Here is an 18,085-nt window from a genome sequence, read left to right on the forward strand (position 1 = left end):
ATTAAGAAAAGCGACCTTTTGCGATCAAAATTTTTCAATCATCAAGACCGTCAGCAAAATCCAAATTTGCAAGAAAAACAGTATGTGTTGGAACCTTCTTGCACAAACTTTTCAGTCTTGAGTATGAAATCCTTCGTTAGAGGGCATCGTAAATTAAACCCAATTTCTTTTGCTTACTTATTTCATATTTTATTTGTTCCTTGCTATCAATTATGAATATTCTACTTGTTGGTATTACGTTTCTGTATCCTTCTACTTTGCCCTTCTTCCCGTTCGAATATATAGGCATAGAGAGGACATACACAGATTATATATATATAAATATATATATATATATATATATATATATATATATATATATATATATATATATATATATATATATATATATATATATATATATATACTGTACATATATATAGCGTATTGGTGTAAGGGCCTATAAGAGGCGAGTGTGGTAGTCACGTACTGTCACGCTCCGCCTCGCCCCAACAATCTTGATAAATGTGTAATTTCTACTCAGGCGACACTGAATCGTGAACCAATTTGTACTGTGCTGGGCCACTAGTACTGCTACTACTGCGTCTACTGGTGCTACTGATGCTTTTACTATTTTTACTACCTGTCCTTCATTATACACAGACAGGCAGACAGAAGTCTGATAATGAATTTTTAATACCAAATCAAAAAACTTTACCGTTTTTATTAAACCAGCTAAATACAAGTCAAAACCATAATTTTTAAGTTATTTTTACAGTATGTCAGATAACATCACAGAATACGTAATTACGGTTATTCCACTTATGTTTAGAATGACTGTTTGTCCTTTGTAAATGTTAATTTCTTGTAGTATTTGTCCTGGCAGGTACTAATTTCATCCAAATAACAATTCCTTTGGGTAATCTTAACTAAGTGCTGCTATTTAATATTTCGTTTTTTAGACTAGGGTCCTTCCGTTCATAGGTTCCTCTTCGTTTTCAAACTTAATTTTGAGCGCCCAACTTACTTTATTTATGACGTAAATTACTACTACCACCACTGCTAATTTCAGCACCACCATTATTATTATCGTTATTTTTATTGTTAACTGATTTTGATGCATTCCACTGCGGCTTTTGCTTGATGCTGTTATATAAGTCAAAAGATTTATTATCATTATTACTAGTATTATTACTATAAGTACTGTACAGCTGAAGTTACATCATACTCATGATAAAATATTTTTCTTCACTATACTTGTCCTTTATTTTTATTCTTATTATTGTCACTATTCATTTACAGACAAGGAGTCGACCGATTGGCAACAAATTTTGATTTGCAGTCCTTCTTCCACGTTTGATCAGAAGCAATCAAGAATCTCCTGGAGACAGTCCAGTTCCAGGTGAGAGAAAACTTTTGTTTTATTGCTTGCCGATCCATTCATACTACGGAACAAGAAGCTTTCAAGATGTGACTGATAAGGAACACGCCATCCTAACCACGTGCTTTACTTTCGGAGCCTGTAAAAACCATTACTAAAGAAATAAAAAAATCGATCACATAAAAAGCAGAAACAGCGGTCACCCACTTGAAGGGACGTTATACGGGCCCAGAGGGGTACCATAATCCCAAACCACTCGAGTCCACGCCAGGCAACCATTTACTGAAGCCACACATTATATAGGAGACACGGCTGCCATCAATTCTTATGCTTCACTTCCCTCAAAGTGATTTATTCTCACAAAGACTTCCGAATTGCCTCCCATCCTGTGCGCTCTCCTGCTTCACCTTATCCAGCCTACCGGGAACTCAGTAGGTATATCCACTGAATTTTATGTACGTAGGAATTTCCAATATGTGGGCACTGTTGTAGGTTCTATGTGAATCAAACAGGAGTAGGGCATTACGAGGCTAAATTTCTCAAAACCTCTTTGTGGACATGATTCAGGCCAAAAAGAGGGCAGGGAAAAGGGCTTCTCTCTTATAGAAATAACGAGACTAATTCTCCACTGTAACAGCAATTTGCTCAAGAGAAGATTAAACACAAATTTATTCATAATCGTACGCCTTGATCATTGCACTAAGACCTTTGTGATTTTCACATACACCTTGTGAAAATGTAAAAAAAAAAAGATGAAAGTAAAAAAAAAGGATGTCCCTTATGAGGACACTATCAATAATTTAGGCCTGCTATACATCGTGATAAAGCACAAGAAATAACCTACATTACACTCGGGTTACGCAACACTGAATTTTATGAGGAATTTCACCACCTACAAAAATGACATAACACTTCTACAGCAATAAGGACGAAACGAAGCTCGAATGACTAAATGCTACAAAATAATAATAATAATAATAATAATAATAATAATAATAATAATAATAATAATAATAATAATAATAATTAGATTAAAGGAGAAAAAATGAGAAAAGATGCGAAAAGGTATAATTGACATATACTGTATATACCTACAACATTTCTAAGATATCCTAATTACATGTTAAAAGTGCAGGGTAAGACCTTCCCCCCAACCATGTCGGTCGGAGATATGAAAGAAAAGGGAAGGTTAATTTTCTGAAATGAAAACAGCATCAGATGGGGGAAAAGGGTATTAAACAACACCACAATGTTCCTACGAGTTTCCACTTTCGCTTGTATACTGTAAGAGTTCCAAACCAAATCTTACACATAAATTCCATTATATCAAAATACACAAAAATAGGAAAACTTAGCTCATGCTTAACGATAGCGAACGAGTCCTCAAATGTCATTAAAACCTGTCAGCTGTGAGTTCTCGGGTAAGAGGGGCACAGACCGACAGACTGGTATGGCTCTTTGGTGATTCGGCCGACTCTTCTTGCTACAACTTCAACATGATCAAATGAGAGCGCTTCACATCACAGTAAACATGTCATGAACACACGTAGGCAATTTATCACATATATTTTCCAAACAGGATGACAACAAGTCAGTGACCGTACTTGGAGAACGAACCATTGGCGAATGCTGGATAACCGTATGCAGCACTAGTTAGGACTACACTGACTTGTAATTAACCTGTCTGTAATACGTATGAGATAAATTGACGACGTGTGTTTTTAACATACTTTACTGTACTGTGCAAGATCCCAAACAATGCTTTTTGTTTTAAACATTTTAAGACACCACATATGTGAGATATGTTGTGTTTCTGCTACCAGTCTACGATAGGCATGTGAGTTAACTGTCCGCAAGAAAATATTTACCATGAAATGTATCTCGCTACTTGAATCTTTGGCATTGGCTACAAAAAGAATTTGACGTCCAATATTCCTTGTATAAGAACTTGCTGAAAATTCATATGTTAACAGGGACTTCAAATTTGCTCACGTTGGGATTAAATAATTCTTCTTTCATCTGACCCTGCGAAATTTTCCTGTTAACAAGAAATCTAATAAGCTGTTCAACCAGAACTATCAAATTAATGATACAACGGACCGTGAGCATCCATATAAAATTATGTTCAGCTCACAGATACAAAGGAGATAAAGCGGAAAATTATTTCTATCCAAAAACCCCTGAGAGAGAGAGAGAGAGAGAGAGAGAGAGAGAGAGAGAGAGAGAGAGAGAGAGAGAGAGAGAGAGAGACCCTACCAAATGTGGTACGATCGCTAAACAGCAAAACTCAAGTACAACACAACAGTTATGTCAAGCCCAGATTTCATGACAGGTGTTCGAATATTTGTGACCCATGCCCCAGATACAGAGCTTCTGGGATTAATTTAAAAAGAAATACAGTAGATAGAAAAACAGAAACAGGTTTTGCAACATCTTCGAAACCTAATTATAACCATGCCAAGTCCAAACGTCTTGAATTGCGAGGAAAATTCGTGCCTAAAGCCGAACTTTCTCTTATTCATATTATCGCAATTTTCATGATTATCACCAACCATGCAGGTGGCAACTTCTGGTAAATTGAAAAGTGTGCTTTGTTTTTTGTTGGCACCATCATACGATACCATACAATAAACAGTCATATCAAAGATGATTTTATGAGGGCAACGGCAAATTGAGGTGCAAATTTTGTTTCATTGACTGAATTCATGGTTCATTTAAAAGCTATTAAATACACACACATCTATCTATTTATCTATCTATCTATACATACATACATACATACACAAACACACATTAAATCCCTAAAAAAGAGGGGAGAGTTAACTTTAAAGAAGAACCAAACAAGTTATACTTTAACAACTTTTACTGCAGCGTTTGCAGCTTGTTCGACGAGTTTATAGTTTTCGGAAAGGGCAAGGCTTTAAATAATTCATGAAAAACTGAATAACAAACTAAAATATGGCTGAATTTTAGCGCTCAAGGACGAGGATCGTTTTCCCAAAACCTCTCAATTGAAGCTTAAAGGAAGGAATTTAATCTTCGCAGAGCTTATTCTCCCCCAGAAGACAACTGAAATTAATTGTAATCGTGGGCGACGGCGGGGTGTGATTACGGGCAATTATGAAGTGAAGTGCCGGTGGAAATGGTGTACAGGCAGGGGGTAATGGGGCCAAATGAACTTAATTAGGGACGAAGTTAATGATAACTGGCCGTGGTACTGCAAGGAGTCAATACCTATGGTGAGAAAGGCGGAGGAGAAGTAAGTGGAATATGGAGAATGGATTTTGTAGTCGGTAGACTAGGTGAGCCTTGTGCCAGCAAGGGTTCTCCCTCCTTCGCGCATTCCCTTGTGAGTTTTATTTCACATGTGAAAAAAACTAATGCTCTTGAAGGGAGCGATTCGCTGTCTGGTAACAAGGTGAATATCTCGGCGAGATTTTCCGGTAATTACTCCCCGGCAGGTGTGAGGGAACCAGTTAAACTTGCAGGAGAAAATGCAGATTAACTGAAAATGTAAGAGGGGTGGAACATAAGTCCTCTGTCTAATGCAGCTCTTATCGTGGTAATCTTCGTCATATCAGGTGAATCTATTTGCTAATGTAATTTACCAACCCAAATCGCTAAAACGCAGCGACAAAAATACATGACAGTCCATTTACATAATTCATAATCTCAAATACAAAATAATGCTATGCCAAATCTTTATACTATAAAAAAAAATTCGGCACATGTAAAATTACCAACAGTATAAAACTATTCTGAATTCCTTATATGAAAAACGTAATTGCAATAATTCCATGACCGTGTGACGCTAATATCATTACATAAAGCTATTATAACATTACATGCTCAACGTCTTCATTAGTTTTAAGAAGAAAAAGAATCAATGTGAAAATCTGTTACTGAAGACTCAATATAACGATATTACAAATAAAAATACAAGCTATTTTTTAGGAAATACTGTATACTCATTCCTCCACACAGGAATCTTATGAAGCAATTTAGAATCTTCTTTCCAATGTCACTGAAAAAAACTGCAATTCCCTCAGTGTATCTATGGAAAATAGACTAACTTTTGTACTGAATTCATCAAAATTATAATTAATCTTGTAAAAAAGGACCTGCTTTACGTAAAATCTGGAAAATCCCTATGGAGCACTTCAAATGTCAAGTGTTATTTTTTCACCACCAGGTTAAGTTTCATCGATGCGTGTTCAAAGATTACTTGAGGCAATTCGCTCATTTCTCTAAAATACACTTGAATTTCCTTGAACACCTGCTTTTTCTGATTATCTTTTCCTTCGTTCCTTTAGCTTGTAAGATAATCAGTTAACGAATAGACACAACAAGTGGCGGCCCCTCAGTACTTGTAAAAAAACTGGAAACTTTCTATTACTCTCTATCAGTGGCAACAAACCATTTTTTGTAACCAGTGAAAACTATCTCCAACAGGCATTGTTTTCCATGCTATTAATGCAATTAACCGTTAACTAAGCCTGCTTTTTCTCCGAGCAAAAAATTTAATTACTATAAAAAAATTCATCAATAAGCAATATTCATTAATTGCATTTTTACAACTTTTCTAACGCACGCTAACGAAGAGTGTAATAACAAATTGGCGTAGTAATTTATCGCTGCGAGAATTATTTTTAGAAAGAGCTAGCGACGGCATTAAAACATCAGTAAAAAAAAATGGAAAATTCGGTAGAATGAAAATAGTCTAGAAACATGAATGGAAAAATCGTTAGACTTTTTTGAATCAACGTGCACTGTTTTTGTGAAGATGAACATAATGGAAGGAAACAAAAAGCTAAAACAAGTACCCATACTCAAATTTTTGCCATGCATGCAATGAAAGTGACCATTCAGAATATGTTGAGGTAAAGTACTTCCGATTTATTTGGGACAACTTTTTCTTTCTTATATTGCACAGACCGAGTCATGGATGTCTGCCCAAGACATTTTGGGGCCCACTGGAGTCGTGATTGTTACGAACTTCACCTTTTAACCCATCAAGTTAACACTTATGCGTTTAAGGGGTGACTCTTAAAGAGCAGCAAGTAAAATTCAGAAGGCAAAGAATATCCCATTCTGTAACTAAAAGGTATGAAAGATAAATTAAAACATATATATATATATATATATATATATATATATATATATATATATATATATATATATATGAATGTCTTTTACTGTAATACTACAGTATAATATGAAGATAAAAGGCCCATAAAACACTATTTGAACGTTGCAACCATATTCATATATATATATATATATATATATATATATATATATATATATATATATATATAAATATATATATATATATATATATATATATATATATATATATATATATATATATATATATATATATATATATATATATATGTATATGTATGTATGTATGTATACACACACAAAACATTTCTACGGCTGTTCTTATCAGAAGGATAGCTCCATAAGGTGCTCACCTTTAATTTCTACGTAAATGATCTTATTCTTATTATTATTGTATATTATTCAGAAGATGAAACCTATTCATATGGAACAACCCCACAGGGGCCACTGGCTTGAAATTCAAGCTTCCAAAGAATATGGTGCTCAGTAGGAGGTATGAGAAGGTAAAGGGATACACAAAAAGAAGAGATCTCACTTATTAAAAAGAAAAATAAATTAATAAATAGTTAAAAATGTATTAAAATGCGAGGAAAATAGCATTAGGGTAGTAATGCCTTGCATCTTCGCTTGAACTCTTAAGTTCCAATTGCACGACATCCTCAGGGATGCTGTTCCACAGTCCAACGGTGTGAGGAATAAAGAACCTCTGGAACTGAGAAGTTCGACAGCGAGGCACATTTACTGCATACTGGTGCTGCTGTTCAGCGAATCTGATTGCTCTCGACAGGAAAAGGGGATAAGGGATAGATCTCTATTAAAATATGACTTATGAAAAAGTGCCACAGTGCCTTCGTTGCTTAAGTCAAGAGAGGCACAGTGGATTCTTCAGGCAACGGGCCAAAATTACTCTTCCATGCCCAGGATCAGTCTCAGGCCTCTTGCTGGTTAGGGGGCGACTGATGATGCTACATACACATAAATTCATGTAAATATAAAACCATTAACAATCGCATTCATGTACACATTGGATAACGGCTATCTTGCATTTATTTTATGACTATTATTCAAATGAAAGCTTTAAACATTTGGAAAAAGGAAAAAGCAGCAACGAAATTGGTTTTCACACACACATACATACACACACACACACACACACATATATATATATATATATATATATATATATATATATATATAAATGAATGTTTGTATGTGACTGTATGTTTGTCCATATGTTTGTGCGCTACAGAAATCCGAACCGCTTGACCGATCTAGACGAAATTTGGCACATGGCCATCATTTGACCCAACTTAGATAATAGGGTAGGTTTCAAACCCATACCCTTCCCCTTCCCCTCCCCCATCCTCCTTCCCTTTTAACTTATGTGGCATGTGGCCATCATTTAACCGAACTTGGATAATAGACTAGGTTTCAAGCCCAAACACCCTTCCCCTTCCCTCTGTATAATTGTTTGACCGATCTAGACAAAATTTGGCACATGGCCCTCATTTGACCCAACTTAGATAATACGGTAGGATTCCAACCCGTACCCCCTTCCACTTCCCCTTCCCCATCCCACTTCCCCCTTCATTTTTTTAGCTTATGTGGTAACCGTTTGACGGATCCAGACAAAATTTGGCAAGTGACCATCATTTGACCCAACTCAGATAATAGGGTAGGTTTCAAACCTGTACCCCTTTCCCATTCCCTTTGTAACTTATGTGGTAACCACTTGACCGATCTAGATAAAATTTGGCACGTGGCCATCATTTGACCCATCTTAGATAATAGGGTAGGCTTCAAACCCGTGCCCTCCTCCCCTCCTTTCCCATTCTCTTTGTTACTAATGTGGTAACTGTTTGACCGATCTAGACAAAACTTGGCACGTGGCCATCATCTGACCCAACTTAGATAATAGGTTTCAAAACGGTACCCCCTTCCCCTCCCCACTTTCCCTTTGTAACTTATGTGGTAACCGCTTGACCGATCTATACAAAATTTGGCACGTGGCCATCAATTAACCCAACTCAGATAGTAGGGTAGGTTTCAAACCCGTACCCCCTTCCCTTTTCCCTTCCCCCTTCCCTTTGTAACCCATGTGGTAAATAAACTCAACAGGTTTATCATGCCTCATTTCATGTACTCGATACCATAGAAATGTATTATTGAAAATGCTTTTCTTTCCTGTGATTAATAATTCTGTATCAAGGTTTATGTTTAGGTTTAGTGGGGTGTGTGTCCTGGTTTAGCAGGGAGTGTGTTTAGGTGTAATGGAAATCACCACAGTAATGCCTAGATAAAATGGACAGTCAGCACAGCAATAACTGGATAAAAGGGACAGTCAGCACAGTAATATCTGGATAAAAGGGACAGTCAGCACAGTAATACCTGGATAAAAGGGACAGTCAGCACAGTAATACCTGGATAAAAGGGACAGTCAGCACAGTAATACCTGGATAAAAGGTACAGTCAGCACAGTAATACCTGGGGGACAGTCACCACAGTAATGTCTGGCTAAAATAGACAGCCACCACAGTAATACCTGGATAAAATGGACAGCCACCGCAGTAATACATGAATAAAAGGGACAGTCACCACAGTAATTCTTGGATAAAAAAAGGACAGTCACCACAGTAATATTTGGATTAAATGGACGGTCACCAGAGTAATACCTGGATAAAAGGGACAGACAGAACAGCAATGCCTGGATAAATTGGACAGTCACCACAGTAATAACTGGATAAAAGAGAAAGTCAGCACAGCAATACCTGGATAAAAGGGACAGGCAGTACAGTAATACTTGGATAAATGGGACAGTCACCACAGTAATGCCTGGATAAAAGGGACAGTCACCACATCAATACTTGAGCAAAAGGGACTGTCAGCACAGCAATACCTGGATAAATGGGACAGTCACCACAGAAGTAAATGGATAAAAGGGACAGTCAAAACAGCAATACCCGGATAAATGGGACAGTCACCACAGAAATAAATGGATAAAAGGGACAGTCAAAACAGCAATACCTGGATAAATGAGAAAGCCAGCAGATTAATACCTGGGTAAAAGGGACAGTCATCACAGTAACATTTGGATAAATGAGACAGTCACCACAGTCATAACTGGATAAATGGGACAGTCACTACAGTAATACCTGGATATAAGGAACAGTCACCACAGTAATACCTGGATAAATGGGACAGTCAGTACAGTCATACCTGGATAAAAAGGGACAATCACCACAGTTAAATTTATGGATATATGGGATAGTCACCACACTAATACCACTTGGATAAAAGGAACAGTCAGTACAGTAATACCTTGATAAATGGGACAGTCGGTACAGTCATACCTGCATAAAAGGGACAGTCACCAAAGTAATACCTGGATAAACGGGATAGTCACCACAGTAATATTTGGATATATGGGACAGTTAGCACAGTAATATTTGGATAAAAGGGACAGTCAGCACAGTAATTTCTGGATAAAAGGGACAGTCACCACAGTAATTCCTGGATAAAAGGGACAGACAGCACAGTAATATCTGGATAAGTGGGACAGTCACCACAGTGACACTTGGATAAAAGGGACAGTCACCACAGTAATACGTAGATAAAAGGGACAGTCAGTACAGTAATACATGGATAATTGGGACAGTCATTACAGTAATATTTGGATAAAGGGGATGGTCAGGACTGTAATACCTGGATAAATCGGACAGACAGTACAGTAATACCTGGATAAAAGGGAGAGTCACCATGGTAATACCTGGACATATGGGACAGTCATCACAGTAATACCTGGATAAATGGGACAGTCACTACAGTAATACCTGGATAAAAGGGACAGTTAGTACAGTAATACCTGGTTAAAAGGGACACTCACCACAGCAATACATGGATAAATGGGACAGTCACTACAATAATGTCTGGATAAATGGGACAGTCAGAACAGTAATATTTGGATAAAAGGACAGTTAATACAGTAATTCCTGGATAAATGGGACAGTTATCATATTAATATGTGGATAAATGGGACAGTTAGAACAGTAATATCTGGATAAAAGGGACAGTTAGTACAATAATTTCTGGGTAAAAGGGACAATCATCACAAGGAGGTGCAGGACAATTTTTTTGAGTCCTTCACAGTTTTCCCGGGCAAGGCCGGGTTGGTCAGCTTTATATAGACGTGTCCGTGTTTGTACAAAAAATCAGCACCAGGGGAAACTGAATACATGTAATAAATTAGTAAAAATCAGTCTGTGTAAATGAGTGTCAAACTGAGCAAAATATGATACAGGTACTGCATTACAACCAAAGATTTGAGATAACTGATTACATGGTGTCAAGAAAGTCTTTTGAAAATTTAACAACCATCTGCACAGATCCTCAAACCAACTGAAAAAAAAACATAACTGAACGATAAGAATGTCGATTATAAAGCATAATGGGAAGAAAGGAGCGGCAATTACCAGAAAATGAACTATAAATATTTATAAATAATTCAAACTAAATAAATATCTTAAAAATAAAAGCTCTGGGTCAGTCTTAATATTTAGTCTTGAGATGTGTCATACTATAGCACAACTTGTCACAAACACACCTAAGCAACTTATAGCATGCATGTCACAAACCTCAGTCTTGCTGTCCAAACTCTCTAACTATTACTCCCTAATGCAACTGTGGGGTTTTCTCCCAGACCCACCTTCAAATCCTTATGCTTCATCTCCTTCATTTTCGGGATCTCTTTACCTTGCTCTCCAACCACTCCAAATTTCTCTTCCCAATGTTTTAAGCCCTGAATGACTGAAAATACCCCAGTACTTGACTTAACAGCCTAAGTCAATAAACTCCCAGTTGTTGCCAATTTGGCCTAGAAACATGCAACAAAGGCATCAGTATGATGGTCGTTGGTTTGGGAGAGGGACAGTAACAACCATTCAATTCTCTTGGGGCAAACAAGTTGCGCATACATCACGATCAACAATAATCGACGGAACCGTTCATTCAGAAGAATATCAACCATTACATCATAAATATTTACAATTATACTCATTTACCAGACGAAAGGGGTCTAGTACATAATACCTGTACAATTCTTCGGTATGGAAGTCTCAATCCTGTGACCCTCACACTTACCTAAATTTCGATAATACTTAGCCATGAAATTTATGAAACTATGATTAGGCCTTGCTGTATTCGTATATCTTACGTAAGTTTCCGCTTTCACTTCCTTTATGCTGTCTGCTATGATTAGTTGCGTTAGTAAAATCCATCGTTACCACTGATAATCTAATGGAGTCAATATTTCATGAATTATTATTATTATTATATACTACAAGCTTGACAGCGCACGCTACACTGTGCTGGAACCTGGCGCTGCCTGTCATGTCTCCCCTATCCTCCCTATCCCCTACCTACCCCGCCCCCAGCCAGGGCGGACAAACGGGTTTGCATGGAGGATGGATGTGTCATGCCTCCCCTACCCTCCCGATCCCCTACCTACCCCGCCCCCACCTGGGGTGGACAAACAGGTTTGCAGGAGGAGGGTGGATGTGTCATGTCCCCCCTACTTTCCTGATCCACTACCGATCCCTGCCCGCATCCGGGGCGGACAAACAAGAAAGATCCACTCGGATTTTTTATTATTATTATTATTATTATTATTATTATTATTATTATTATTATTATTATTGCATCTAATAAAAATTCTTCGTCCTACTATTTTGTCCCATTTGCATTCAGTATTTGTAATGGTTAGAGTTGAAATGATTACTTTAATAAAGGCAACGTGTATACGTGAAATCTGAATGAACAGGTGCTGAGGGCTCACTTCTGGAGATATAGCTGGGCGTGCTCAAGGCTCCAGACATAAATTATCTGTAATGACTGGCTATAGCTGAAATGAACCATTCTTTCTTTGTACCCCCTTCTGTGGCGAAAGACCAGTATACTGGTCGATTAACACACTGAACTAAATTAAAAATAAATATATGATGAATAATACGAGATGAAATGTCTACGAATAAGACAAAACGCATGTGCCCATCTCTCACTTTATTTCTTGAAACGAGATAGCCATCGGCAGGACGACCCGACACATAGATAGCCCAAACCGGAAGGACAGGAGAAATAATCAGAGCGGAAAACAATCCTGTCGCACCGCGTAAGCGAGATTTAAGCTCTTCTTTATTTAAATAAAAAAAGTTACACAGTTCAAGGAAAACGGTAGCCGTGACAGATTCCATAGCATGGCGCTACAGAACAAGAAACAGTCAATGAACACAACAACTGAAGGACTGCTGATCTCCACACAGTATGGTGGATGTTACATAAGACACCTGAGAGAAGGGGAGTACCCCAGTTCAGTGGAACAGTGACTGAAATATTACCTCTACTAAGGAGAAAGCAAAGACGCCTAGAAGCAGGTTAAAGCATCTAGTGAAGAGATGAAGGCAATGACTTGATCACGTAAATTGTTTTTGATTGCATCCCATCGAGGTGATACTCCAAATTAGCACCCCAGTGTCATTTTGCACACACACACACACACACACACACACACACACACACACACACACACACACACACACACACACACATAATAAGGCTGCTATTAAATTTTAAAACCAACATCGAGACTTTGAAATCTACGTGGATCTATTCACAACAATTATCTTACCACAAAAAATTTTATATAAATTATATAATTCCTGATGTTACTGTACTAACCGCCTACTGTATCATCACCTCTTGACCGAAGCTGTAGTAACAAGGTTCGAAGGCAGGACAGCTGATTAACATTTCCCACCCTTGTGCATTCTATTCATGAATTATGACGAACTGTTCCTCACACAGTTAGATTATTTCAATATGCAAATATATATATATATATATATATATATATATATATATATATATATATATATATATATATATATATATAAGGGATCTATAACTATTGCCATTTGCTTATCACACCGATAATTGCTGTTCCAGCATCTACTTTTCAGTCCACACCTGAGTGAATAGTCTAAGTCAGGTCACACTTTCTTACCAGTAAGCTAAATGTTTTCTTCATCGTCGTATACAAAAGGCCAAGATAGGTTCATTGCAATAAAAATGCCCTGGGCAGCTCCAAATGAGAAAAATCTCTAGTGCCTCCAGGAACCTTGAGTAACAAAATGAGAGAAAAAAATTATGGAATGTGGTTTCAATAAAAAAAATGAAAAGAAAAAACATCCAGGAACTAATTAATTTGAAAATCCTATCAGAATTACAATAGCCTTGGGTAAAACGCAAAAGTGGAAAAATAAAATAAAAATCGTCCAATACATTGAACCATGGTAAGTACAACCCGGGGCAAAAATACTCTTGGCTTCAGAGAACAATGTTGGATTTGTGATGATAAAGATCAATCCATTTCACACTGGAAAATAAGAAACTTTGACCGAAGAAACAATATCTATCATAGCTGTCTGCCCACCACAAGCTGTATTTTTGGAGCTTATGCACAATCCTTCAAGAACTCAAAAAGTAACTTTTTATAGCACGAAGAACTCCACAACTTTGTGATAAGTACCAGTCACAGGAAATTTTCAGGAAAAAAATTTATCTACAAACACATAATTATGGTTGCTGCAGAAGTCTACATTCCAAAATATATCAAATTTATACCGACTGTTTTCGAGAGCTTGTTCAGCTCTTATGAGCAGGCTTTCGAAAGTTCTTTGTTTAAATTTTAATATATCTTGACAACAATAATACTACGAGATTTACTCTCTGCTGCGTTCCTCATGACATTATTATCATCACCGAAAGATGTGGAGAACAGAAGAGAATTAGAACTGAATGACGTAAGAGTAGAAAGAAGTTAGTGTTAAGTTGAGAATGACTGTAGTGACTTCTGAGGTCGGAGAGAAAGTAATTAAGAGGTTGGGGAATGGAAAGACCACCAGGAGTTACCGGGATTACAAGTGACATAGTGCAGTTTGGTGGTGATAAGGTTGATAAGAATGGCTAACCAGGGTTTTTAAGTTATCTGGATGAAAGAATGGTTCTGAAGGAATGAGAGAAGGAATAACTGTTCTTTTGTAAACATAACAATATGATGGAGGCTACTGTAAGAATTATAATGGCAAAATACTATAACACCGGTGAAGGTGTGTGTGGTAGGAATCTGACTGTGAAAGTATGACGGATGACAGAAAGACTGATAAGAGAAGAACAGCGCAGGTTTACTAAAAAAAAAAAAAAAAAAAAAAAAAAACAGGAGCGTGGATCAAGCACTTCTAAAACAGTTTTGTGAGTGGCTTAAAAGTAAAATGAAAAAGCTGTATGTGGTTTACATGGGCCTAGAAATACTTTATGAAATAACTGAAACAGGCGGTGTGGAAGATGTCGATGTATGATATAGATTACTTGTTGAGAGAGACAAAGTTTTTATGATACAATCAAGCTTGAGTAAGGATATATAAACAGGAGGGTGACAGATCTGAGGGCGATGTGAGATTTACCAGTATATGTGGATGCTAAGTTGTGGATTAAGAAAAAGAGTTGTGAAAGGAGTGTGGTATGGTTGACGTTAACGGACGGTACAGTAGTACCTTGTGATAGAGACGAAAAACAGCAAAAGGTAGCGAGTGTCTGCAAGTGCAAGAGGGGAGAACTGACACCAGAAGTGAATAAGAATAACACTGTCTGTAAATATTACTATGGATGACAACAGAATGGCTGTCGTTAGTTTGTCTAGGTAATTGGGATTAAATTCAGTGGATGGCAGTAAGGTGAGAGAAGTGGTGAGTTGCATGAGTAAAGCAAGAAAGGTAGCAGGGTATGATCAGCAAGACTGGCAACAGACTTTGTTTATGAAAGCCAAGGTAGGAATGTACGTTGGGGTTATTGACCAAGCTCTCCTTTATGGAAATAAAGTATGGATGTTGATGAAGAGAGAAAAAGGTGGGGATGTATGAAGTGTGACGTGTGGATGTTGAATACAAATGGAAGACAAAAGGTAGAAGCTGTTAAGATATATAGTTTGCAACGTGTAAAATCCGTAAGAAGAACTTAAAGTGTTAGAAATGTGGAGATATGTATGTGATAAAAAGGTTAGCGTGCGAGCGTTTTAAGATCTTGTGGTCTGGTGGAAAGACGGAGAACGAAAGGCTGGAGAAAAGTGTGTATATTTCACTTGCATCATGATGGCGGATGTGTGAAAGACTCAGAAAGAGTTGAGTAGGTGTGAAAGACAGATGTATTGAAGGGGAAGAGCCTTAATATCCAGATGTGAGAATGCGTGAAAGGCGCAGTGTGTGAGTGCGCAGAGGTTTTGACATACCGCTGATGAGCCATCTGGGTTGGTGTATAAAGTAGTAAATGTTGTGGAAGTTTTCAGCATTGAGGATTTACTTCAAAATTAGCAGTGGTAATATGAACGTGGCAGTGGCCGTTGTGATGTTGGCTCTGTGCAACCAACCCCTGCCCAGGAAAGTGTCTTTATGCTAAAACGATGATCGATGTTATGAACAACAGAAATACACATGGGGCATTAAACATTCCTGATCCTCATGGTAACTGAAAGAACAGTAGCAGCAACTTTTCTCATAATGTAAAAATGTCATTACAATAATTTACTTCATTAACTGTTGCTGTAACGTTAATAATAAAGGACAAGCAACGCAGAGTAATATTACTCGTAGTGAGTACACATTTTTCGGGAACGAGACCCAAGGCCATTTACTTCGGTACCAAGCTAACATAAAGCAGAAATTTCATATATAAAAAAAAAAGGAAAAAGATGCAAACATGAATAGTAAGATGAATAAACAAAACACGAGTTAATAAACGGTAGGTAAAACAATTCATAAAAGTAAAGAAACATAAGACAGGAAAACGTACACGAGTGCACATTTACACAAAAGGTTACTGGCACAGGACAAGTATTGGTATAAGAAAAACTGATCATATGGTTACCACCCAACGTCAGGAGGCTAAATATAACACCAAAGACGAATCAGCGGCCACATACAGTAGCACAGGCATTCTCTGCACGAAACCTAAAATGTTATAATGAAATGATAAGCGTTTTTAGAAGCATTTAAGAGCGTCTGAATTAATTTACAACTGGCTGCGTTTTATTTATGCGCCAGTGCACTCACTTCAGAATTTCACCGTTCAAATTGCCAGGGCAATTAACATTTTTCCTCTTCTCGGAAAATAAGTATGTGAAAACCGAAAACATTTAGGCTGGATAATGTGATGACGTAGCATCTTATATAACTGATGTTATGTAAAAGTAAATAATACTAATAATCATAATTTTTCGTACTTGTTTTGGGATATTATGAAATAATGGAAAATTTCTTGGCAACCTATCGATTTCGGTGCACTGCTGAGAATACATACATTCCAATGAATTGAATCTAAACACAAGCAAATCAGGGCATTATCACTAATGTTATTATTATTATTATTATTATTATTATTATTATTATTAACAAGGCATTCCTCTTAAAAAGTGCCCCCAAAAAAGCATAGGAAAAGCAAGATGAAACCCAGGGGTAGGACACTTACCAGATTCGCCTATAAGCACTACATCATTCACTCCTAACTAGCATGCACTCTCGCTTCATGGAGACAAAAGTCCTTTAGCTCTAAAACCTGCCATTTCCGTCAACCCACCGCTTTTTAATGGGAAATTTTACATCCTTCTGACAAGCCTATCCTCTTCCTTTCTCTAAGCATGACCAAACCACTTTTAAAGAGAAATGATCAATCTTTCTCATTTAAAACATCTGGGTGGATTAGTGGTCTTCTTGTCTGTTTCTAACCTAACATGAAAGGGAGAAGACAGTCGTTGAATCAATGCAAGATACACAAATATATATATATATATATATATATATATATATATATATATATATATATATATATATATATATATATATATATAATATGATATATATATATATATATATATATATATATATATATATATATATACACACACACGTACAAACACAACCATACACGCAAGCATATATATATATATATATATATATATATATATATATATATATATATATATATATATATATATATAATGATATTGCCTTTTAAAATGTATATATTTCCGTGGTTTTTATACATTTACTGTTCTAGTTATCATGTGTTCTGTGTACTGATAATAACTGTTGAAATATTGTATATGGTGTAATGTCAGACCTCAAAAGAGGTAGTGATTTAGATAACTTAACAGCATAACTTAGAATTATTAATACGTTTCAATAATAACCTAGTATGTGATCGCGCATTTTGTTTCCCAGCAACATGTGTTCTGTACTCGTGATTTTGTATGTTGTATTTTGATTCGGTTGTCATCGCGAAAGATAACATGTTAACAAGCGAGGGAATGGCAGTCGAGTCGTTTAAGATTTTGTCTCACATGAGAAAAAGACCTGTGATTTTGCAATGTTTCATGTACTCTTCTGAAAACCAACTTTGGTTCTTCTTCTCGTTTTAAAAACATGCCATTTATGATTAACCAGCTGCCATCTGTTTTGATGTGTTAAGATTTCGTTATAAGCTTTGTCCCATGCGACT

The 18,085-nt window shown here is 36.8% G+C and overlaps 1 protein-coding gene and 1 long non-coding RNA gene across 9 annotated transcripts in view; one reads left to right on the forward strand and one right to left on the reverse strand.

The window, feature by feature from the left end:
- Positions 1–4,062, forward strand: part of LOC136848765 (uncharacterized) — a 205,695-nt gene extending 201,633 nt beyond the window's left edge. Inside the window, exon 4 of the long non-coding RNA XR_010856131.1 lies at positions 1,282–4,062. This is a non-coding gene — a long non-coding RNA (uncharacterized lncRNA). The remainder of the gene's footprint in view (positions 1–1,281) is intronic.
- cnc (cap-n-collar) overlaps positions 1–18,085 on the reverse strand; it is a 455,033-nt gene that overhangs the window by 41,059 nt on the left and 395,889 nt on the right. The window lies entirely within an intron of this gene.

Source organism: Macrobrachium rosenbergii, chromosome 19 (genome assembly GCF_040412425.1).
Source record: "Macrobrachium rosenbergii isolate ZJJX-2024 chromosome 19, ASM4041242v1, whole genome shotgun sequence".
Taxonomy (NCBI): Eukaryota; Metazoa; Arthropoda; class Malacostraca; order Decapoda; family Palaemonidae; genus Macrobrachium; species Macrobrachium rosenbergii.